At 47.9% G+C, this 24972-nt stretch overlaps 1 protein-coding gene and 1 long non-coding RNA gene across 4 annotated transcripts in view; one reads left to right on the plus strand and one right to left on the minus strand.

Moving 5' to 3' along the window:
* The window catches only part of LOC130313961 (uncharacterized), a 58467-nt gene that overhangs the window by 32034 nt on the left and 1461 nt on the right, over window positions 1-24972 (minus strand). The gene's annotated exons all lie outside the window — the stretch shown is intronic.
* Window positions 1-24972, plus strand: part of LOC130313962 (uncharacterized) — a 33937-nt gene that overhangs the window by 5904 nt on the left and 3061 nt on the right. Inside the window, exons 1-2 of one of the 2 annotated variants that reach the window (XR_008861755.1) lie at window positions 20974-21065; window positions 21504-21658. This is a non-coding gene — a long non-coding RNA (uncharacterized LOC130313962). Of the gene's footprint in view, window positions 1-20973; window positions 21066-21503; window positions 21659-24972 lie in introns of those variants that run through there. The other variant, XR_008861754.1, reaches the window with a different exon arrangement.

Raw genomic sequence — 24972 nt, forward strand, 5'->3', positions numbered from 1 at the left:
CTGCCGATCCGTGACAGTAGATCCGGCCATGGATTCCGCTGAGGTGCCGCTGTCAAGTCTTGCCGACATTTCCACGGTGATCGCCCAGCAAGCCCTAAAGATCACCCAACGAAATCACCAGCTGGCATACTTGACCACCGTGACACAGCAACTTCAGTCACAGATACAGCAGCTTCAGTTACAATTTCAGTCACAGCTACAGCTGCAACAACCATCTCCTCCGCCGGCTCCTGCAACTCCTCCGCAGCAACCGGCCGCTCCTAACCTCTGCTTGTCCCTGCCGGACAAATTTGATGGGGACTCTAGACTCTGCCGTGGTCTCCTGCCTGGGAAGGCCCTGCCATGTGCCACACCGCCCGGAGCACCTCTCTTACAGTATCCTTTGCAATCCACCCCTGTGCCTCCCGCCGAGGAGGCTATGCAACTGGATCGGTCCCGCCTGACCCCTGAAGAGAGGACTCGCCGCAGGAAGAAAGAAGATTTACTTCTACACTGCACTGTGCGTTACCGCACAGAACCCCTGCTCTTCAGCATGGAACTTTTTGTTTGGCCCAAATGCTCCTCTGAAGTCCTCCTCGGTCTGCCATGGCTCCAACCCCCATCTTCTGCCCTTGTCTGGACCACCGGGGAGATCGGGAGCTGGGGTGCTTCTTGCCACAGGAAGTGCCTCACGTCTGCTCCCAGTCCCGTCAGTCAAGCCTCTGTGTCTCCCCCTTTACCTGGCCTCCCCAAGGCCTGTCTGGACTATGCTGTGCCTCCTCCTCACGGCTCCCGTCCTGTTGACACTCTGCCCCGTGCCGGGCTTGACCCTCTTCCCTCCCTCCCCACCCCCACGCCTTCTTGTGTGCCCGCTGTTGATGTGGTTTCCCGGGGCTTCGCCACCATCTGGAAAAAGACCCTGATATTCCTCATGCTGGCCTCATCCCGGGTGAAGAAGCTTGCCGGAAAAAAGAGAAGAGCTCCTCCTGTTTTCGTGTGGCTCTCCGCCAAGTATTTCGGCTTCCGTGTCCCCAGTTTGTATCTCGGACCACGTTATCTTGGACCCTTTGTAGTCGAGTGCTCAGAGGAGAGATCTTGGGAACCTGAGGACGACATCCTGGACAATAGTCTTGTCCTCAGGTTCTCAGGCTCCAAGAAGAGGGGGAGACCCAAGGGGGGGGGGTACTGTTACGCCGAGCGCTCCGGGTCCCCGCTCCTCCCCGGAGCGCTCACGGCGTCTCTCTTCCTGCAGCGCCCCGGTCAGTCCCGCTGACCGGGAGCGCTGCACTGTCATGGCCGTCGGGGATGCGATTCGCACAGCGGGACGCGCCCGCTTGCGAATCGCGTCCCAAGTCACTTACCTGTCCCGGTCCCCGGCTGTCATGCTCTGGCGCGCGCGGCTCCGCTCTCTAGGGCGCGCGCGCGCCAGCTCTCTAGATTTAAAGGGCCAGTGCACCAATGATGGTGCCTGGCCCAATCTTCCCAATTAGCTTAATTAGTTTCCACCTGTGCACTCCCTACTTATACCTCACTTCCCCTGCACTCCCTTGCCGGATCTTGTTGCCCTTGTGCCTAGTGATAGCGTTCCCTTGTTTGTTCCTAGCCCGTGTTCCAGACCTCCTGCCGTTGCCCCTGACTACGATCCTTGCTGCCTGCCCTGACCTTCTGCTACGTCCGACCTTGCTCTTGCCTTATCCCTTGTACCATGCCTATCTCAGCAGTCAGAGAGGTTGAGCCGTTGCCGGTGGATACGACCTGGTTGCTACCGCCGCTGCAAGACCATCCCGCTTTGCGGCGGGCTCTGGTGAAAACCAGTAGCTACTTAGAACTGGTCCACCGACACGGTCCTCGCCAAACCCTCTCTGACACAGAGGATCCACCTCCAGCCTGCCGATCCGTGACAATTATATTCAGAGAGTACAGTGTGTGCAGTAGTATCATATTCTGAGAGCACAGTGTGTAGTAGTAGTAGTATATATTTTGAGGGTACAGTGTGCGATTGTATTATATTCAGAGAGCGCAGTGTGCAGTAGTATTATATTCAAAGAGTACAGTGTATGCCAGGTTTATATTCAGAGAGTACAATGTGCAGTAGTATTATATTCAGAGAGTACAGTGTGCAGTAGTATTATATTCAGAGAGTACAGTGTATGCCAGGTTTATATTCAGAGAGTACAATGTGCAGTAGTATTATATTCAGAGAGCGCAGTGTGCAGTAGTATTCTATTCAGAGAGCGCAGTGTTCAGTAGTATTATATTCAGAGAGCACAGTGTGTAGTAGTATTATATATCTTGAGGATACAGTGTGCGATTGTATTCTATTCAGAGGATAAAGTGTGTGTGTCACGATGCCGGCTGGCAGGTAGTGGATCCTCTGTGCCAGAGAGGGATGGCGAGGACCGCGCTAGTGGACCGGTTCTAAGTCACTACTGGTTTTCACCAGAGCCCGCCGCAAAGCGGGATGGTCTTGCTGCGGCGGTAGTGACCAGGTCGTATCCACTAGCAACGGCTCACCTCTCTGACTGCTGAAGATAGGCGCGGTACAAGGGAGTAGACAAAGGCAAGGTCGGACGTAGCAGAAGGTCGGGGCAGGCAGCAAGGATCGTAGTCAGGGGCAACGGCAGGAGGTCTGGAACACGGGCTAGGAACAAACAAGGGAACGCTTTCACTAGGCACAAGGGCAACAAGATCCGGCAAGGGAGTGCAGGGGAAGTGAGGTATAAGTAGGGAGTGCACAGGTGGAAACTAATTAAGCTAATTGGGAAGATTGGGCCAGGCACCATCATTGGTGCACTGGCCCTTTAAATCGCAGAGACCCGGCGCGCGCGCGCCCTAGGGAGCGGGGCCGCACGCGCCGGGACAGGACCGACGGAGAGCGAGTCAGGTACGGGGACCGGGGTGCGCATCGCGAGCGGGCGCCACCCGCATCGCGAATCGCATCCCGGCTGGAGGCGGGACCGCAGCGCACCCGGTCAGTGGATCTGACCGGGGCGCTGCAACAACGAGGATGAGGCGAGCGCTCCGGGGAGGAACGGGGACCCGGAGCGCTCGGCGTAACAGTACCCCCCCCCTTGGGTCTCCCCCTCTTCTTGGGGCCAAAGAACCTGAGGAAAAAAAACTCAATTTTTTCGTGATGAGGTCCGATGCACATTAGGAGGGGTTCCGTGCGGTAACGCACGAGACAGTCCAATTTTTCATTGTAAACACAATTGATGTAGAGGGGTCTGGCGAGACTGGTCACAGGGACGTTGAACCTGTTGATAAGAGAGGCCAAAAAAAAATTTCCTGCAGATCCGGAATCCAAGAAGGCCATAGTAGAGAAGGTAGAGGCAGATATCCGCACAGGCACAGTAAGGCGTGGAGAAGCAGAGTTGACATCAAGAACTGTGTCACCTTTGTGCGGAGTCAGCGTACGTCTTTCCAGGCGGGGAGAACGGATAGGACAATCCTTCAGGAAGTGTTCGGTACCGGCATAGTACAGGCAAAGATTCTCCATGCGGCGTCGTGTCCTCTCTTGAGGTGTCAAGCGAGACCGGTCAACTTGCATAGCCTCCACGGCGGGAGGCACAGGAGCGGTTTGCAGAGGACCAGAGGAGAGAGGAGCCGGGGAGAAAAAACGCCTCGTGCGAACAAAGTCCATATCCAGGCGGAGCTCCAGACGCCATCCGGAAAAACGCATGTCAATGCGAGTGGCAAGATGAATGAGTTCATGTAGGTTAGCAGGAGTCTCTCGTGCGGCCAGAACATCTTTAATGTTGCTGGATAGGCCTTTTTTAAAGGTCGCGCAGAGAGCCTCACTATTCCAGGACAACTCGGAAGCAAGAGCACGGAACTGAATGGCGTACTCGCCAACGGAAGAAACACCCTGGGCCAGGTTCAGCAGGGCAGTCTCGGCAGAAGAAGCTCGGGCAGGCTCCTCGAAGACACCACGGACCTCAGCGAAGAAGGACTGGACTGTGGCTGTGGCAGGATCATTGCGGTCCCAGAGTGGTGTGGCCCCAGACAAGGCCTTTCCAGAAAGGAGACCACGGCAGAGTCTAGAGTCCTCATCAAATTTGTCCGGCAGGGACAAGCAGGGGTTAGGAGCGGCCGGTTGCTGCGGAGGAGTTGCAGGAGCCGGCGGAGGAGATGGTTGTTGCAGTTGCAGCTGCTGTAACTGTGACTTCAGTTGCTGTGTCACGGTGGACAAGTATGCCAGCTGGTGATTTTGTTGGGTGATCATCGTGGAAATGTCGGCAAGACTTGACAGCGGCACCTCAGCGGAATCCATGGCCGGACGCTGCGGAGGAGTTGCAGGAGACGGCGGAGGAGATGGTTGTTGCAGTTGCAGCTGCTGTGTCAGTGGCAGCAGCTGCTGTAACTGTGACTTCAGTTGCTGTTTCACGGAGGACAAGTATGCCAGCTGGTGATTTTGTTGGGTGATCATCGTGAAAATGTCGGCAAGACTTGACAGCGGCACCTCAGCGGAATCCATGGCCGGATCTACTGTCACGATGCCGGCTGGCAGGTAGTGGATCCTCTGTGCCAGAGAGGGATGGCGAGGACCGCGCTAGTGGACCGGTTCTAAGTCACTACTGGTTTTCACCAGAGCCCGCCGCAAAGCGGGATGGTCTTGCTGCGGCGGTAGTGACCAGGTCGTATCCACTAGCAACGGCTCACCTCTCTGACTGCTGAAGATAGGCGCGGTACAAGGGAGTAGACAAAGGCAAGGTCGGACGTAGCAGAAGGTCGGGGCAGGCAGCAAGGATCGTAGTCAGGGGCAACGGCAGGAGGTCTGGAACACGGGCTAGGAACAAACAAGGGAACGCTTTCACTAGGCACAAGGGCAACAAGATCCGGCAAGGGAGTGCAGGGGAAGTGAGGTATAAGTAGGGAGTGCACAGGTGGAAACTAATTAAGCTAATTGGGAAGATTGGGCCAGGCACCATCATTGGTGCACTGGCCCTTTAAATCGCAGAGACCCGGCGCGCGCGCGCCCTAGGGAGCGGGGCCGCGTGCGCCGGGACAGGACCGACGGAGAGCGAGTCAGGTACGGGGACCGGGGTGCGCATCGCGAGCGGGCGCCACCCGCATCGCGAATCGCATCCCGGCTGGAGGCGGGACCGCAGCGCACCCGGTCAGTGGATCTGACCGGGGCGCTGCAACAACGAGGATGAGGCGAGCGCTCCGGGGAGGAACGGGGACCCGGAGCGCTCGGCGTAACAGTGTGGTAGTATTATATTCAGAGAGCACTGTGTGTGGCAGCATTATATTAAAGGAAAACTGTTAGCTTACTCCCCCCGCACTAACCAGCGGTACTGTCTGGTAGTGCGGGGGACGCTGATCCGTTTGATGCTTACCGTGCCCGGATCCGTCCCGCCGTTCGGACGTAATCTTCTATTTTTTGGGAATATGCTAATTAGCTGCTAACTGGCACTCTGACGTCAGCGCCCCCCAGCTCATCAATATTCCTCCCCTTCCTCGGCCTCTCCCTATTCATTATAGAGCGGGGAGAAGAGGGAGAGGTGGAGGGAGGGGAGGAATATTGGTGAGCTGGGTGGCGCTGATGTCAGAGCTCCAGTTAGCCCGGCAGCTGCAAGATAGCAGCTAATTAGCATATACCAAAAATAGAAGAACGGCGCGGCGGATCCGGGCACGATAAGCATCAAACTGATCAGCGTCCCGCAATACCATCCATTACCACTGGTTAGTGCGGGGGGGGGGGCAAGCTGACAGTTTTCCTTTAATTATCATTTTCATATAGAGGATCAGACTCCGCTGACAAAGTAATGAACCAATGCCATCTGAGCGTCAAGTTCTGCTGAGTGAACATTTAGCTGGACCCAGTGGTATGTACCATCTGAATTAGATAAGGGAAGACTATAGAGAAGACGTCACCTGTAGTCACTGATATCATTGTGTATTCTCCTCACTATAGAGAAGACGTCACCTGAAGTCACTGATATCATTGTGTATTCTCCTCACTATAGAGAAGACGTCACCTGTAGTCACTGATGTCATTGTGTATTGTCCTCACTATAGAGAAGACATCACCTGTAGTCACTGATGTCATCGTGTATTTTCCTCACTATAGAGAAGAGGTCACCTGTAATCACTGATATCATTGTGTATTCTCCTAACTATAGAGAAGACGTCACCTGTAATCACTGATATCATTGTGTATTCTCCTCACTATAGAGAAGACGTCACCTGTAATCACTGATATCATTGTGTATTCTCCTCACTATAGAGAAGACGTCACCTGTAGTCACTGATATTATTGTGTATTCTCACTATAGAGAATACATCACCTGTAGTCACTGATATCATTGTGTATTCTCCTCACTATAGAGAAGACGTCACCTGTAATCACTGATATCATTGTGTGCTCTCCTCACTATAGAGAAGACGGCACCTGTAATCACTGATATCATTGTGTATTCTCCTCACTATAGAGAAGACGTCACCTGTAATCACTGATATCATTGTGCATTCTCCTCACTATAGAGAAGATGTCACCTGTAGTCACTGATATTATTGTGTATTCTCCTCACTATAGAGAAGACATCACCTGTAATCACTGATATCATTGTGTATTCTCCTCCCTATAGAGAAGATGTCACCTGTAGTCACTGATATCATAGTGTATTCTCCTCACTATAGAGAAGACGTCACCTGTAATCACTGATATCATTGTGTATTCTCCTCACTATGTCCCATAAATGCTGTAGGCTTAGTTTTACATGGTAAAAACATCTTTAGCACTTTTCCATTACGTGGCAATTGGTATATTTGAATATTACACTGGAAAAAAAATTCCAAAGCGCGCTTCACCTCTGGTGTTTTTCAAACAGGCTATAAGATTACATTGGGGAGGGTTGTATGGGGTGACACCATTTTTTACCGCACCGGGTGACACCAACCCCAGCAACGCCACTGCGTCCTAAGGCTTTGGAAGACTGTGCCATCACACAGAAGCATAGTATGGTGGGAGCGGAGCGGAGGATCATGCTGCTGGTCTGAGCTGAAGTGAAGTCAGAAGCAGCAGAGTAGACTACAAAGGCCAGAGAAGAGTGTGAGTTTCACAAGATATATATTGAGCACTATATGGGGGCACTGTATATATGTGGACAGTCAGCAAGGGCACTGTATATATGGGGTCACTGAATATATTGGGTACTATATGGAGGATGGGGGCACTGCATATATGGGGCACCAGGCATTTTATAGGGGTACTGCATATTTTAAGCACTATATGAGGCATTGGCACTATATTGGGGCACTGTATAGCGAGTTCTGTTGTCAGGAGGTGGGCGGGGGGGGGGGGGGTATTGCGGCGCCAAAATGTAGCTTCACTTCTGTAGGCAAAAATCCTTGCACTGGCCCTACACGGAGTGCTCCATTATCTCCAGCAGTGCTCAGAGTGGTCCCCCAGTCCCACAGTGTAAGCAAATATATATACACACCAGTGTCTCCCAGGGTGCCTCAGGCAGTTGCAAAACTGCAATTGGGCATGCTGGAAGTTGCAGAAGCAATCTGATTGGTTGCTATGGGCAAATGGTCAAAATTTTTTCTGCACAGGCTCAGTGACAGGAAGCAGAGGGTGAGTATTAATAGAACTTTCTCTGGTTGCGTGACAGTTACAAGTGGGGACCACACAGGTCAGTGCTGGGTCCACTTCTTTTCAATATATTTATTAATGAACTTGTAGAGGGATTACAGAGGAGAATTTCTATATTTGCAGATGACACTAAATGGGTAAGGTGATCACCACAGAGGAGGATAACATAATATTACAGAGGGATCTGGGTAAGCTAGTGGCTTGGGCACAGACATGGCAAATTAAGTTTTATGTGGATAACTGTAAAGTTATGCATTTGGGCTGTAAATAAATGTACTAAATAATAAGGTCCTGGCTGTCCTGTTCTGCAACTGTATACAACTGCTCCTCCGTCTGTGGTTTGCCACTTATATTATTTACCTTTTTGTTTATTCTTTTGTATATTATAGGTATTTATTATTTGTGTTCTAGTATGTTTCTAGACTCATTTCAGTGTGCATACATGCAGTGGCAGTTTGATTTTTGTGATCTTGCAGGACAGGTTAAGTAGGGGGTTCATGGCCCCTCCCCAAGTTGTGGTTTGCTCACTTTGGGAGATTTTAATTGTTTTTAGATGTCCTTGTTGTCTCATCTAACTTCTTTTCATGTGTTTGTATTTTTGTACAATAAAGATGTTTATATTTGTGATATCTTTCTAGTGGGTGTGTGTTACGCCGAGCGCTCCGGGTCCCCGCTCCTCCCCGGAGCGCTCGCAACATCCTCGCAATTGCAGCGCCCCGGTCAGACCTGCTGACCGGGTGCGCTGCGATACCTCTCCCAGCCGGAATGCGATTCGCGATGCGGGTGGCGCCCGCTCGCGATGCGCACCCCGGCTCCCGTACCTGACTCGCTCTCCGTCGGTCCTGTCCCGGCGCGCGCGGCCCCGCTCCTTAGGGCGCGCGCGCGCCGGGTCTCTGCGATTTAAAGGGCCACTGCGCCGCTGATTGGCCCAGTTGGCTTAATTAGTGTGTTCACCTGTGCACTCCCTATTTATACCTCACTTCCCCTGCACTCCCTCGCCGGATCTTGTTGCCATTGTGCCAGTGAAAGCGTTTCCTTGTGTGTAACTAGCCTGTGTTCCAGACCTCCTGCCGTTGCCCCTGACTACGATCCTTGCTGCCTGCCCCGACCTTCTGCTACGTCCGACCTTGCTCTTGTCTACTCCCTTGTACCGCGCCTATCTTCAGCAGTCAGAGAGGTTGAGCCGTTGCTAGTGGATACGACCTGGTTGCTACCGCCGCTGCAAGACCATCCCGCTTTGCGGCGGGCTCTGGTGAATACCAGTAGCAACTTAGAACCGGTCCACCAGCACGGTCCACGCCAATCCCTCTCTGGCACAGAGGATCCACCTCCTGCCAGCCGAATCGTGACAGTAGATCCGGCCATGGATCCCGCTGAAGTTCCACTGCCAGTTGTCGCCGACCTCACCACGGTGGTCGCCCAGCAGTCGCAACAGATAGCGCAACAAGGCCACCAGCTGTCTCAACTGACCGTGATGCTACAGCAGCTACTACCACAGCTTCAGCAATCATCTCCTCCGCCAGCTCCTGCACCTCCTCCGCAGCGAGTGGCCGCTTCCGGCCTACGACTATCCTTGCCGGACAAATTTGATGGGGACTCTAAGTTTTGCCGTGGCTTTCTTTCACAATGTTCCCTGCACTTGGAGATGATGTCGGACCAGTTTCCTACTGAAAGGTCTAAGGTGGCTTTCGTAGTCAGCCTTCTGTCTGGGAAAGCTCTGTCATGGGCCACACCGCTCTGGGACCGCAATGACCCCGTCACTGCCTCTGTACACTCCTTCTTCACGGAGATTCGAAGTGTCTTTGAGGAACCTGCCCGAGCCTCTTCTGCTGAGACTGCCCTGCTGAACCTGGTCCAGGGTAATTCTTCCGTTGGCGAGTACGCCATCCAATTCCGTACTCTTGCCTCCGAATTATCCTGGAATAATGAGGCCCTCTGCGCGACCTTTAAAAAAGGCCTATCCAGCAACATTAAAGATGTTCTGGCCGCACGAGAAATTCCTGCTAACCTGCATGAACTTATTCATCTAGCCACTCGCATTGACATGCGTTTTTCCGAAAGGCGTCAGGAGCTCCGCCAGGATATGGACTTTGTTCGCACGAGGCGTTTTTTCTCCCCGGCTCCTCTCTCCTCTGGTCCTCTGCAATCCGTTCCTGTGCCTCCCGCCGTGGAGGCTATGCAAGTTGACCGGTCTCGCTTGACACCTCAAGAGAGGACACGACGCCGCATGGAGAATCTGTGCCTGTACTGTGCCGGTACCGAACACTTCCTGAAGGATTGTCCTATCCGTCCTCCCCGCCTGGAAAAACGTACGCTGACTCCGCACAAAGGTGAGACAGTTCTTGATGTCAACTCTGCTTCTCCACGCCTTACTGTGCCTGTGCGGATATCTTCCTCTACCTTTTCCTTCTCTACTATGGCCTTCTTGGATTCCGGATCTGCAGGAAATTTTATTTTGGCCTCTCTCATCAACAGGTTCAACATCCCGGTGACCAGTCTCGCCAGACCCCTCTACATCAATTGTGTTAACAATGAAAGATTGGACTGTACCGTGCGTTACCGCACGGAACCCCTCCTAATGTGCATCGGACCTCATCACGAAAAAATTTAGTTTTTGGTCCTCTCCAATTGCACTTCCGAAATTCTCCTTGGATTACCGTGGCTTCAACGCCATTCCCCAACCCTTGATTGGTCCACAGGAGAGATCAAGAGGTGGGGTACTTCTTGTTTCAAGGACTGTCTTAAACCGGTTCCCAGTACTCCCTGCCGTGACCCTGTGGTTCCCCCTGTAACCGGTCTCCCTAAGGCTTATATGGACTATGCTGACGTATTTTGCAAAAAGCAAGCTGAAACTTTACCCCCTAACAGGCCTTATGACTGTCCTATTGACCTCCTCCCGGGCACTACTCCACCCCGGGGCAGAATTTACCCTCTATCCGCTCCAGAGACTCTTGCTATGTCTGAATACATTCAGGAAAATTTAAAAAAGGGGTTTATCCGCAAATCCTCCTCTCCTGCCGGAGCTGGATTTTTTTTTGTGTCCAAAAAAGATGGCTCCCTACGTCCTTGCATTGATTACCGCGGACTTAATAAAATCACGGTAAAGAACCGCTACCCCCTACCTCTTATCTCAGAACTCTTTGATCGCCTTCAAGGTGCCCACATCTTTACCAAACTGGACTTAAGAGGTGCTTATAATCTCATCCGCATCAGGGAGGGGGACGAATGGAAGACTGCATTTAACACCAGAGATGGACACTTTGAGTATCTGGTCATGCCCTTTGGCCTGTGCAACGCCCCTGCCGTCTTCCAAGACTTTGTTAATGAAATTTTTCGTGATCTCTTATATTCCTGTGTTGTTGTGTATCTGGACGATATTCTGATTTTTTCTGCCAACTTAGAAGAACACCGCCAGCATGTCCGCATGGTTCTTCAGAGACTTCGAGACAATCAACTTTATGCCAAAATGGAGAAATGTCTGTTTGAATGTCAATCTCTTCCTTTCCTAGGATACTTGGTCTCTGGCCAGGGATTACAAATGGACCCGGATAAACTCTCTGCCGTCTTAGATTGGCCACGCCCCTCTGGACTCCGTGCTATCCAACGTTTTTTGGGGTTCGCCAATTATTACAGACAATTTATTCCACACTTTTCCACTATTGTGGCTCCTATTGTGGCTTTAACCAAGAAAAATGCCAATCCCAAGTCCTGGTCTCCCCAAGCGGAAGACGCATTTAAACGGCTCAAGTCTGCTGTCACGATGCCGGCTGGCAGGTAGTGGACCCTCTGTGCCAGAGAGGGATTGGCGTGGACCGTGCTAGTGGACCGGTTCTAAGCCACTACTGGTTTTCACCAGAGCCCGCCGCAAAGCGGGATGGTCTTGCTGCGGCGGTAGTGACCAGGTCGTATCCACTAGCAACGGCTCACCTCTCTGGCTGCTGAAGATAGGCGCGGTACAAGGGAGTAGGCAGAAGCAAGGTCGGACGTAGCAGAAGGTCGGGGCAGGCAGCAAGGATCGTAGTCAGGGGCAACGGCAGAAGGTCTGGAAACACAGGCAAGGAATACACAAGGAACGCTTTCACTGGCACTAAGGCAACAAGATCCGGCAAGGGAGTGCAAGGGAAGTGAGGTAATATAGGGAAGTGCACAGGTGAAAACCCTAATTGGAACCACTGCGCCAATCAGCGGCGCAGTGGCCCTTTAAATCGCAGAGACCCGGCGCGCGCGCGCCCTAGGGAGCGGGGCCGCGCGCGCCGGGACAGAACAGACGGGGAGCGAGTCAGGTAGGGGAGCCGGGGTGCGCATCGCGAGCGGGCGCTACCCGCATCGCGAATCGCATCCCGGCTGGCAGCAGGATCGCAGCGCCCCGGGTCAGAGGACGTGACCGGAGCGCTGCAGCGGAGGGAGTGAAGCGAGCGCTCCGGGGAGGAGCGGGGACCCGGAGCGCTCGGCGTAACATCTGCCTTTTCTTCTGCTCCCGTGCTCTCCAGACCTGACCCATCTAAACCCTTCCTATTGGAGGTAGATGCCTCCTCAGTGGGAGCTGGAGCGGTCCTTCTACAAAAAAATTCTTCCGGGCATGCTGTTACTTGTGGTTTTTTTTCTAGGACCTTCTCTCCGGCGGAGAGAAACTACTCCATCGGGGATCGAGAACTACTGGCCATTAAATTGGCACTTGAGGAATGGAGGCATCTGCTGGAGGGATCAAAATTTCCAGTTATCATTTACACCGATCACAAGAATCTCTCCTATCTCCAGTCTGCTCAACGGCTGAACCCTCGCCAGGCCAGGTGGTCGTTGTTCTTTGCCCGTTTTAACTTTGAAATTCATTGTCGCCCTGCCGACAAGAACATTAGGGCCGATGTCCTCTCTCGTTCCTCGGATGCCTCGGAAGTAGAGGTCTCTCCGCAACACATCATTCCTCCTGACTGTCTGATCTCCACTTCTCCAGCCTCCATCAGGCAAACCCCTCCAGGGAAGACCTTTGTTTCTCCACGCCAACGTCTCGGGATTCTCAAATGGGGTCACTCCTCCCACCTCGCAGGCCATGCGGGCATCAAAAAGTCCTTGCAACTCATCTCTCGTTTCTATTGGTGGCCGACTCTGGAGACGGATGTTGTTGATTTTGTGCGGGCCTGTATTGTCTGTGCCCGGGATAAGACTCCTCGCCAGAAGCCTGCTGGTCTCCTTCATCCTCTGCCTGTCCCCGAACAGCCTTGGTCACTGATTGGTATGGACTTTATTACAGACTTACCCCCATCCCGTGGCAACACTGTTGTTTGGGTGGTCGTTGATCGATTTTCCAAGATGGCACATTTTATTCCTCTTCCTGGTCTTCCTTCAGCGCCTCAGTTGGCAAAACAATTTTTTGTACACATTTTTCGTCTTCACGGTTTGCCCACGCAGATCGTCTCGGATAGAGGCGTCCAATTCGTGTCTAAATTCTGGAGGGCCCTCTGTAAACAGCTCAAGATTAAATTAAACTTCTCTTCTTCTTATCATCCCCAATCCAATGGGCAAGTAGAAAGAATTAACCAGGTCCTGGGTGACTATTTACGGCATTTTGTTTCCTCCCGCCAGGATGACTGGGCAGATCTTCTACCATGGGCCGAATTCTCATACAACTTCAGAGTCTCTGAATCTTCTGCTAAGTCCCCATTTTTCGTGGTGTACGGCCGTCACCCTCTTCCCCCCCTCCCTACTCCCTTGCCCTCTGGTTTGCCCGCTGTGGATGAAGTGACTCGTGATCTTTCCACCATATGGAAAGAGACCCAAAATTCTCTTTTACAGGCTTCATCCCGCATGAAAAGGTTTGCCGATAAGAAAAGAAGAACTCCCCCCATTTTTGCTCCCGGAGACAAGGTATGGCTCTCCGCTAAATATGTCCGCTTTCGTGTCCCCAGTTACAAACTGGGACCACGCTATCTTGGTCCTTTCAAAGTCTTGTGCCAGATTAATCCTGTCTCTTACAAACTCCTTCTTCCTCCTTCTCTTCGTATTCCCAATGCCTTCCATGTCTCTCTCCTTAAACCACTCATCATCAACCGTTTCTCTCCCAAACTTGTTTCTCCCACTCCTGTTTCCGGTTCTTCTGACATCTTCTCCGTGAAGGAGATACTGGCCTCCAAGACGGTCAGAGGGAAAAGATTTTTTTTGGTAGATTGGGAGGGCTGTGGTCCAGAAGAGAGATCCTGGGAACCTGAGGACAACATCCTAGACAAAAGTCTGGTCCTCAGGTTCTCAGGCTCCAAGAAGAGGGGGAGACCGAAGGGGGGGGGGTACTGTTACGCCGAGCGCTCCGGGTCCCCGCTCCTCCCCGGAGCGCTCGCAACATCCTCGCAATTGCAGCGCCCCGGTCAGACCTGCTGACCGGGTGCGCTGCGATACCTCTGCCAGCCGGGATGCGATTCGCGATGCGGGTGGCGCCCGCTCGCGATGCGCACCCCGGCTCCCGTACCTGACTCGCTCTCCGTCGGTCCTGTCCCGGCGCGCGGCCCCGCTCCTTAGAGTGCGCGCGCGCCGGGTCTCTGCGATTTAAAGGGCCACTGCGCCGCTGATTGGCCCAGTTGGCTTAATTAGTGTGTTCACCTGTGCACTTCCTATTTATACCTCACTTCCCCTGCACTCCCTCGCCGGATCTTGTTGCCATTGTGCCAGTGAAAGCGTTTCCTTGTGTGTTCCTAGCCTGTGTTCCAGACCTCCTGCCGTTGCCCCTGACTACGATCCTTGCTGCCTGCCCCGACCTTCTGCTACGTCCGACCTTGCTCTTGTCTACTCCCTTGTACCGCGCCTATCTTCAGCAGTCAGAGAGGTTGAGCCGTTGCTAGTGGATACGACCTGGTTGCTACCGCCGCTGCAAGACCATCCCGCTTTGCGGCGGGCTCTGGTGAATACCAGTAGCAACTTAGAACCGGTCCACCAGCACGGTCCACGCCAATCCCTCTCTGGCACAGAGGATCCACCTCCTGCCAGCCGAATCGTGACAGTGTGCAGTGATCTTTTTTCCTTTTGTGTTGTTAAATAATAAAACATTAGGTAAAACTTCTACAGAAAAGGACTTGGGGGTACTGGTAGACAGTAAACTCAACTTTAGTGATCAGTGCCAGGCAGCTGCTGCCAAGGCTTCTAGATAAGCCTTCTGGGAAATATTCCAGATATAAGTTGACAGAAGTTGCTTGGCCTCATGGACACATGATGAAAGACACAGGACATTTCACCACAACTTGACACTTCCTCTCAGGTTCCCCTTTATTTTAACTTTAGATGTGATACAATGAGAAAAGGAGTCTTCTTATTATATTGGGGACAGATAAAGCTGTTTTGGAGTGACAATAACACTGATGTTATATGGGTGTCCTACAAGAAGATGTTCCAAATATCTAAAGGATAATGGAGACCGTTTTGTAGAGGGTGATTATGAGGGAATCACAGGTCAGGGACCATAAATCATGACATCCTGATCTGTTTCTCTAATTGTGTAAGTATGAAGAAAGCGCACTCACCAAGGACGTTGCTTCATCTTTGTCTTTTAAGGTTCATCTTATCATAACAACAAGCAGAACATGGCGTGCAGGAAGAAAGCAAGTACCTCCCTTCGTGCTTTTTCCCTGCACACCATGTTGCGCTTGTTGTTATGATAAGATGAACATTAAAAGACACAAATGAAGCAACATTCTTGGTGAGTGCACTTTTCCTTCTTCATACTTACATGGTTGATAAGTCTGCATTTTCCTGATAAAAGCTTGCACCACCAAGTTTGTTTGGATGCGAAACGATTACTGCCTTATACCCCATATGGAAGGTTTGGATTTGTGGCAGGAGGATCAGTTTGCTGTGCCAAGTGCTGCTTTTTTTTCACGTGTACTGTTTCTTTAATTGGTTATTTTCTATTATGTATCTAGTGAGAAGAGAGAAATGGACCGGAAAGAGGAAGAGAGGATGTATTTATCAATTTTGCCTGTTGACAGTTTCTTTTTACTCTTTTTTTTTTCACTTTGTTTTTTGCGGATGTGCACCAAATGTATCATTTCGCGCACGTTGTTAGTAATTTTAGCGCAAACACTGTTCACAGCGCCTTTTACACAGAACTTACCGCCACAGAGGACATCATATTTTACCCTGTAGAGCAGCCATTCCAGAGTCCCTCCTGCAGTATATCAGCAAGTGAAGTGAGTTATTTTCTTTTGTGTTGTTAATAGCCACCATGTGAAATGGATTTTATTTTTAACTTGAGTGTTTTTTTTCTTGTTACCTTTAGTGCTTACCTTTCCTGAACCTGTGTGGCCATGTCCAATGCTGGCTCAATGGAGGGTGAAGGTCCCTCAGAGACAACCATGTCACAGGACAGTAGTGCACAGCCCTAGAGGTGTCGCTGCTTTCACAAAATTTTTTTTTTATTTATTTTGACGACTTTTCATTTTCTGACATTGCTATGTGTGTTTTCCATGTACAAAATTTCTTGGTGGTGAATTGCGCCCCAAAAAACCCCCCTAAAGACTCAAAATTGCACCAAAGATCGATTTGCGCAAATTATGTATTTATGGACCAAAGCAAAAATCACACACATGACCATGTGATTTTGAGCAAGTTTAAAAAATAACAGTGGAGAGAATGCAACAAACTTTGGCGCAAAAAGACACTGCACCAAAGAATTGCGCCAAAGTTACGGGAAAAAAACACATAAATCTGTTGATAAATACCACCCAATGTCCATAACGGTTGTGATACTTCTCATTGGAGGCTTGTCATGTCCACAACCGTGGTGAGTCTTTTCATTGAGGGCTTGTCATGTCTTTTTTTCTTTTTTTGTGTTCCCTTCTTCAATAAATTGAGAATTTGTTTGTGACTAATGGTTTTTGTTTTCACTTCAGCCTCAGAGAGAAAGAGGAAGCGGATGCCAAAAAGCCCTGGACCTCCAGGCAAATAGAATATTTATGGATTGTCCCCTTTCCTGGTAGAACCTTAGTGTTGGGGGGGTGTTAAGGGCCATTGTGGTTGTCTTCAGGGTACATTAGAGATAATGCTTGGAAACATTAGGTGTGGGGAGGCTCAGCTTCACCCGCTTCTTAATACAGGAAAAAGTGGGAGCCCTAAAATTGCGACCACTAGTGGGAGAGGCCTACAAGTTGGGGTAATCCTCACATTGTAGTTAAGGTATCTGTATGTGACCCTAAAAAGCAGACTTAGGCTGCTTTCACACTATAAAATTAATCCGTTTTAAAGATTCGTTTGATATTCCGTTATGAAAACCCTGAAAATCGGCCATTAAACGTCCATTAGAAAATCCCGTACGTCCGTTAGAAAATCCCATTATAGTCTATGGGATTTTTCCATTATCCGTTTTAATCCGTTATAGTCCGTTATTAATAACGGACATTATTTTGTGATGGCAGAATGAACGCAAGAAATAATGCATGCACTGTTTCTCCCGTTACTATCTTCCGTCACAAAATAACATCCGTTATTAATAACGGACTATAACGGATTCAAACGTATAATGTAAAAATCCCATAGACTATAATGGGATTTTCTAACGGATGTATGGGATTTTCTAACGGACGTTTAATGGCTGATTTTCAGGGTTTTCATAACAGAACATCAAACGGATCTTTAAAACGGAGGTCTTAGTCTGTTTTTTGTGCAAGAATAGCTGAGAAATGTAATCCTTTTTTTATTTATTTATTTATTTATTTTTTTTAAAGTGTTACTGTCACTTGCATAAACTTTTGAAATGTCATTAAGATCGGGGTCTCAGTGCTGCGACACCCTCCAATTGTTAGTTATAGCCGGATCGGCGGGCAGTTAATCTGATTACAGGAGATGGTCTCTATAGACTAGAATAAAGCCTTTCCGCACAACAAAAAACAAGTGGACCGAAAACACCACCGGTCCAATAACAAAAAGAGAGGGAGGGTGGGAGAACTAACCTCTGGGTACCAATGGAAGTAAATATTCTTTTCAACTTTGTATCCATGGAAATATGTTTCTTCGTGTTGTCTTTTTTCTTATTATTTTTTGGCTGAGATCTCTCTTTTGCTGCTGCTGCAAGACCACAGTGTAGTAAGCAGTAAGTATACAAGATCCACTCTGATAAATGTCGCCTTTACATGCCTATAAAATGACAAAAGATCCATCTACCTTAAAGAGAAACTAACAGCCATTTCATCCACACTAAATCCAATACACAGGGTTACAGTATGAGCAAACCGGATTACAACAAGTTGCCTGGATCCGTGGCCCCATACCGGAGATAACTGTTGTATTTGTCGACTTTGCGCAATGGAGGCTAATACAACAAGGTATCTCCGAAACTAGACTGCAGATCCGGGTAAGTGATACCTTGTTTTAATCTGTTTCACCCACCCCACCATTACCCTGTGTATTGGGTTTAGTGCAGGTTTTAGTTTACCTTTAACGTGTACCTGTTTGGTTAGCAAAATTCTGACATGTTGTAGAGATGGGTAGGGAACAGGTGCTGAGACCCCCTCCAATCACTAGAATGTACCCCTTTGTTTTCACTTGTCTCCCATCAGAAAGCCGATCACATGGTATATGGACACAGTGAATGTCTATAGTCTATCACTGAGCCCTTATACCGCTCTCTCAGCATTCTGGTCACAAGCAGAAGCAAAGAGGTGAAGACTCAGACGATTGCTTATTCCTCTTCGTTCTAGTTGATCCCCACACATCTAAACTTCTGACATGTTTATGGCAAGTTCTTTTTTTAATAAAATTTACTAATATTGCTGCCTGTGGTTCCCCTACACCTGGGAAAGTTTTGGCACTGTCTTTTTAATGCATGGCCATGTGTAAGAACACTCATGTATGAAATAATCCACAGATGTAGCTGCCACCAATGTGAGCACAGCAACACAACATCATGGCCGCCCTCACACAAATGCACTTACTACATTGTCTGGGCACTTTTTACACCCTTCACAAAAATATGTCTGGGTGCAGCTCACATTACTCATCTACAACCGAGGTGTCTGCCAATTCCCAAAGGCAGAATGTAGGTAAATATACAGCAAAAAATATAGCAGTCCTCTAAGTGGTACATATATAAATAAAAAATGTATTGACATCTTAAAATGATGAGAGTAATAAAAAGAATACATAAGTAAAATATTGTTAATAATAGACGGGGGGTCGCAGGGCCCTTGTGAACTCCTACTATTTAATGGATACTTTCACAGTATATATATATATATATATATATATATATATATGTATGTATATATAGATATATATATATATATATATATATATATATATATATATATATATAAAATAAAAATCAAATACATTATTTCTACCAATTAGTGAACTTTCTGTTATAAGCCACAGCAGAGTTAAAATGTAACAGTTTAGTCAAGAGTTTGATCTAAAATACTGTATAAACCAAAACTGCATATATTACTGTAAGCAGATTAATAGTCCGATAGTGCCTGTCACTGTGTGATAATAATAATATTATTTGGGCTAGAGATCATTCCATAAAAGATCTGAAAAAATGTACCAGTTATGCAGCGGATTTCACTTTCAGAGGACTACAAGTCCAATAGTTCCCATCTTTAGGCCAAAGTTAGTTATATAAAAAACAGAGAAAACTGATTTTTGGTGTATTTCACCACTCGCCGCTGTAGTCTCATAAGAGAACTACAGGTCCAGTAATGCCCGTATAGCTGAAGCAGAGCCCTGCGTTGTAGCGGAATCTGGATGGTAAGTATCGTAGATCCTGAATATATTCATAGATAGTGCTATGGTCCTGAATCGATTATAGGTATCCAGAGTCTGTGGCAACAGACATTCCTCATGTATGGCAAAATATTTCTGTGGTCCTCGATAGATTATAGTTGTTTCCAGGTCTGTGGCAGCAGACACTGATGATGTTTTTAGCGTCCTCATGTCTCCAAAGTTTAGTTCAAGTAATTATATACTACGACAATATTATAATGAATAAAATCAAATAGTTTGATGCATTTCAGGGAGTAGCAGCCCTTTCTTCAGCAGCCAATGTATAAAGTATAAAGCCAATGACAAGAGTCCCTGCGCCTGTGCATAAAGTACATTCCCATAGTGTACTACACCATGGATACGGTAGGGCATTTCCAATCAAGGTAGTGGTGTTAGCTATATCTGTAAATTCTGGAAAACTTCTTAATGTGAATATCCAAAATATTCTATACTGCTGGACATATTGTAAATCTCAATTAAAAGCAACAGGGGTGGAAGACCCAGTACTTTATCCTATGCCTTAACCATTGTAAAAGAAAAATCTAGATAACCTCAGTGTCTTCTGACAGTGCTGAGAAGTTACAGAATCCTCTGTTGCCTACCTATATCTCTTTTGCTGTTGGACGGGGGTGAACTGCTAGTGGCCTTCATTTGCCACTTACAAAAATGTATTCGTTTTTTGCACTGTTACAGTTTTGTGCTTTACACTTACTACATGTAAACCAGTGTACTTAATGTGTGCATTTAGGTGTTAATATAACATACAGTGTAAAGAATTCTTACAGCTTATACAGTTATATTTATGTAGGTCATAACTAAATTACTAATTATTGTTATTTATTTTTAAAGATGAACATCTGCAACTTTAACATCTAGCAATAGAACATCAATTTATGGACATCTGGCAATGGGACATAAAAGACTAACATTTGGCACTGGGGCATCATATATTTACATCTGACACTGGGGCATCAAATAATAACATCTGGCACCAGGGCATCAAATAACATCTGACACCAGGACATCAAATAATAACATCTGACGCCGGGGCATCAAATAACATCGGCACCGGGACAAATATTAACATCTGGCACTGGGGCATCAAATATTAACATATGACACAGGGACATCAAATATTAACATCTGGCACCGGGACATCAAATAACATCTGGCACTGGGACATCAAATAACATCTGGCACGAGACATCAAATAGCAACATCTGGCATCGGGACATCAAATAATAACATCTGGCACCAGGACATCAAATAACATCTGGCATCGGGACATCAAATAACAACATCTGGCACCAGGACATCAAATAACAACATCTGGCATCGGGACATCAAATAATAACATCTGGCACCAGGACATCAAATAATAACATCTGGCACTGAGACACCCAAACAACATCTGACAATTGAACATCAAATATTAACATCTGGCACTAGGACATTGGGATTGACAATTCAAGGGGAATAATTTTCGAGAGGAAAATCTTGATTTTTGACATTTTAAGCTTCGCGCGGAAATGAAGAGGAATTAAGGAGGAAGTGGAGAAAATGCTCTGGGAGAGGCAAATCGGCCATTTCGTGAACTCCACAACACCATAATCTCCACACCTGTGGCACATCTCATATATATATATATATATATATATATATATATATATATATATATATATATTGCACCATGCCTAATAAAAGGCCTGCCAGTAAAATGTCCGTGGATCTGAATATCTTAATTACAGAGGTATGCTATTTGTCTTACCTAAACTTTTCATCCAACCTTTCACTTGTGGATGCCCTCGGCAGTTGAAAAAAGTGCAACTCTCCTCATGGTTACTTCATGGTTAGCCAAATTCACTGGGCCGGCACCCTAGTACTTAAGAACGCATGTTGTACTTGTACACCCTGGTAGCTGTTTGAAGCGTGCTCACATGCTGAGCACTCTTCAAATCCGGTAGGTGATGACTGCTAGCAGTCAGGACCCAGGGTTAATGCCGGGCATTGCCTTTTTTGCCGATGCCCGGCATTAAACCTTTAGAAGCCATGATCAAAGTTGATGGCAATGTCAAAAATGTAAGCTCAGGTAGCAAAATGGGTAAAACGTTGTGTGCTTTTTTTTTTTATGTGACCTAAAATCTGCAACTTAAATTAATGTGTATTTAAAACAATACATTTTTTACAGTAAAAGATTTGAGAACAAACTGGAAATCAACCAGAGACTACTAATATGAAGTCCTACAAACATTATGAAACAAGTGGATCATTGCCATCTAAAAGGCAACACCTTCCATACGAGGAGCATCTAAGCTTCCTTTTGGCTACCAGGAAACTTTGTTCGTAAGTATGCTTTTGTATTTATTTATTTATTTTTAACTTCATGGTGACAAATTGTGTACCTGTACACCCTCGTCCGACTCCCTTTCTGTGATGCGGGGTCAGGAGCTATCAGCCCCCGGGACCCATCTCTAATCCTGGGCATTGTGATCAAAGTTTATTGCAGCTTCTAAAATAAAGAGATATAAAAGAAATCCCGGCAATTCAACAGAGCTGATCGATCGGTCAAACCGCATTGTCTCAATTAGCTTAGAGAAGGGCCTTTTCCTGCCTCCTCGCTGTCCGATTGGGGGTTTGAAGCTCCAGTCAGTAAAACTGGAAAAAAAATTGTCCATAAGGGGTTAAAAAAAAGTTTTTCTTAAAACAGTACAAGTGGAAATTACCAGTTCATGGAGGACCCTGTAGAACACCGACATACTTGGATAAAGATGCTCTTGGATGAAGATGCAAGCGTCTCTATAAGACCAGCAACCATGCAAAGTAGTCCTGCAGATGCGGCTCCTAGTCCCTCACAGGCACCACAAGAAGCTCATCCAGCAGAAGCCCAGAAGCTCATCCAGCAGAAGCCCAGAAGCTCATCCAGCAGAAGCCACCATCGTGGCCATCGAACCCTCCGGATAAGAGATAAGCAATTAGAAGTTGAATCCGAAGCTTTATCTCTTATCTGGAGAGTTGTCAGCAACTGTCTTTGGCTCTGGGCGCCCTCTTCCCCCTGTTGAGGACTTACCGTATTTATCGGGGTATACCACGCACCGGCCTATAACACGCACCCTCATTTTACCAAGGATATTTGGGTAAAAAAATTTTTTTTACCCAAATATCCTTGGTTAAATGAGGGTGCGTGTGTGTGCATGTGTATACCCCGATACACTGTTTCTGACCCCACAGAAACCCCCAGGTAAGGCAGGGGGAGAGAGGCTGTCGCTGCCCCTGCCTTTCCTGGGGTCTAGAGCCCTGCTGTCGCCGCTTCTCTCCCCCTGCTATCGGCGCGGCTGCCCCTTCTCTCCCCCTGCTATCGGCACCGCTGCCGGAACCGGCACTCATTTCCGACAACCGCGGCACCGTTGCCTCCCCCCATCCCCGGTTATATAATTACCTGTTGCCGGGGTCGGGTCCGCGCTGCTTCTAGCCTCTGGTGTGGCGTCCCCTGCGTCGTTGCTATACGCTGCAGGGTGCAATGACGAGTGATGTCACTCATCATTGCGTCTTGCAGCGCATAGCAACGATGCAGGGGACGCCACACCGGAGGCCAGAAACAGCGCGGACCCGACCCCGGCAACAGGTAATTATACAACCGGGGATGGGGGAGGCAATGGGGCAGCGGCGCCGGCAATGGGTGCCACTGCCCCTTCTCTCCCTCTGTCTATCAGTGCCGCTGCCCCATTGCCGATAGCTAGGGGGAGAGAAGGGGCAGCAGCGCCAATAGCAGCGGTGGCAGCAGGGCTCTAGACCCCAGGACAGGCAGGGGCAGAGAAGCCAGCAGCGACGGCAGGTCTCTGCACCTGCAAAAGCCGCTGCAGTTCATTGATTTAAAGCGCCCGCTTTAAATCATTGAACTGCAGCGGCTTATCGGCGTGTAACACGCAGATAGACTTTAGGCTAAAAATTTTTGCCTAAATGCGTGTTATACGCCGATAAATACGGTAATCAAAAATATCAAAGTCTGTTCTGGAGAACGGCCTCCATCACGGCATGGTGTTACAGTTTCCACTCAAAGAAAAAAAAACACTATTTTCCTACCCCTTCCACACACCGCTTTTTTGATTACTGGGTAGGTTGGTGGGTGGGCTAATTTATTAGGGAGGGGGATGTATATATGGGGTTACATTTTTTGTAATAAGTCTTTATTTGTTATATTAATTGTGTTTTCATCTCTTATTTAATTTCAAATTTATTTTTTATTTTATTTTTTTTAATCACACAAATTTCTAAATCTGTGACAAGGAAAAGTTGACCAGTTGCCCATAGCAACCCATCAGATTACTTATTTCATTTTTAACCCCTTAAGGACTCAGGGTTTTTCCGTTTTTGCACTTTCGTTTTTTCCTCCTTACCTTTAAAAAATCATAACCCTTTCAATTTTCCACCTAAAAATCCATATTATGGCTTATTTTTTGCATCACCAATTATACTTTGCAGTGACATTAGTCATTTTACCCAAAAATGCACGGCGAAACGGGAAAAAAAATCATTGTGCGACAAAATCGAAAAAAAACGCCATTTTGTAACTTTTGGGGGCTTCCGTTTCTACGCAGTGCATATTTCGGTAAAAATTACACCTTATCATTATTCTGTAGGTCCATACGGTTAAAATGATACCCTACTTATATAGGTTTGATTTTGTCGCACTTCTGGAAAAAATCATAACTACATGCAGGAAAATTTATACATTTAAAAATGTCCTCTTCTGACCCCTATAATTTTTTATTTTTCCACGTACGGGGCAGTATGAGGACTCATTTTTTGCGCCGTGATCTGAAGTTTTTATCGGTATGATTTTTGTTTTGATCTGACTTTTTGATCACTTTTTATTCATTTTTTAATGTTATAAAAAGTTACCAAAATACGCTTTTTTGGACTTTGGAATTTTTTTGCGCGTACGCCATTGACCGTACGGCTTAATTAATGATATATTTTTATAGTTCGGACATTTACGTACGCGGCGATACCACATATGTTTATTTTTATTTTTTTTTACACTGTTTTATTTTTCTTATGGGAAAAGGGGGGTGATTCAAACTTTTATTAGGGAAGGGGTTAAATGACCTTTATTAACACTTTTTTTTTACTTTTTTTTTTTTTTACCCATAGGGACCTATAACACTGCACACACTGATCTTTCATCCTGATCACAGGCGTGTATTAACACGCCTGTGATCAGCATTATCGACGCTTGACTGCTCCTGCCTGGATCTCAGGCACGGAGCAGTCATTCGTCGATCGAACACCGAGGAGGCAGGTAAGAGCCCTCCCGGTGTCCGATCAGCTGTTCGGGACGCCGCGATTTCACCGCGGCGGTCCCGAACAGCCCGACTGAGCAGCCGGGATACTTTCAGTTTCACTTTAGAAGCGGCGGTCAGCTTTGACCGCCACTTCTAAAGGGTTAATACCGCACATCGCCGCGATCGGCGATGTGTGGTATTAGCCGCGGGTCCCGGCCGTTGATTAGCGCCGGGACCCACGCGATATGATGCGGGATCGCGGCGCGATCCCGCTTCATATCGCGGGAGCCGGCACAGGACGTAAATATACGTCCTGCGTCGTTAAGGGGTTAAAGAGGACTCTGAAAAATGAAAGAAGCAATCTGATATAGGAAA

This window comes from Hyla sarda, unplaced genomic scaffold (assembly GCF_029499605.1).
Source record: "Hyla sarda isolate aHylSar1 unplaced genomic scaffold, aHylSar1.hap1 scaffold_18, whole genome shotgun sequence".
NCBI lineage: Eukaryota > Metazoa > Chordata > Amphibia > Anura > Hylidae > Hyla > Hyla sarda.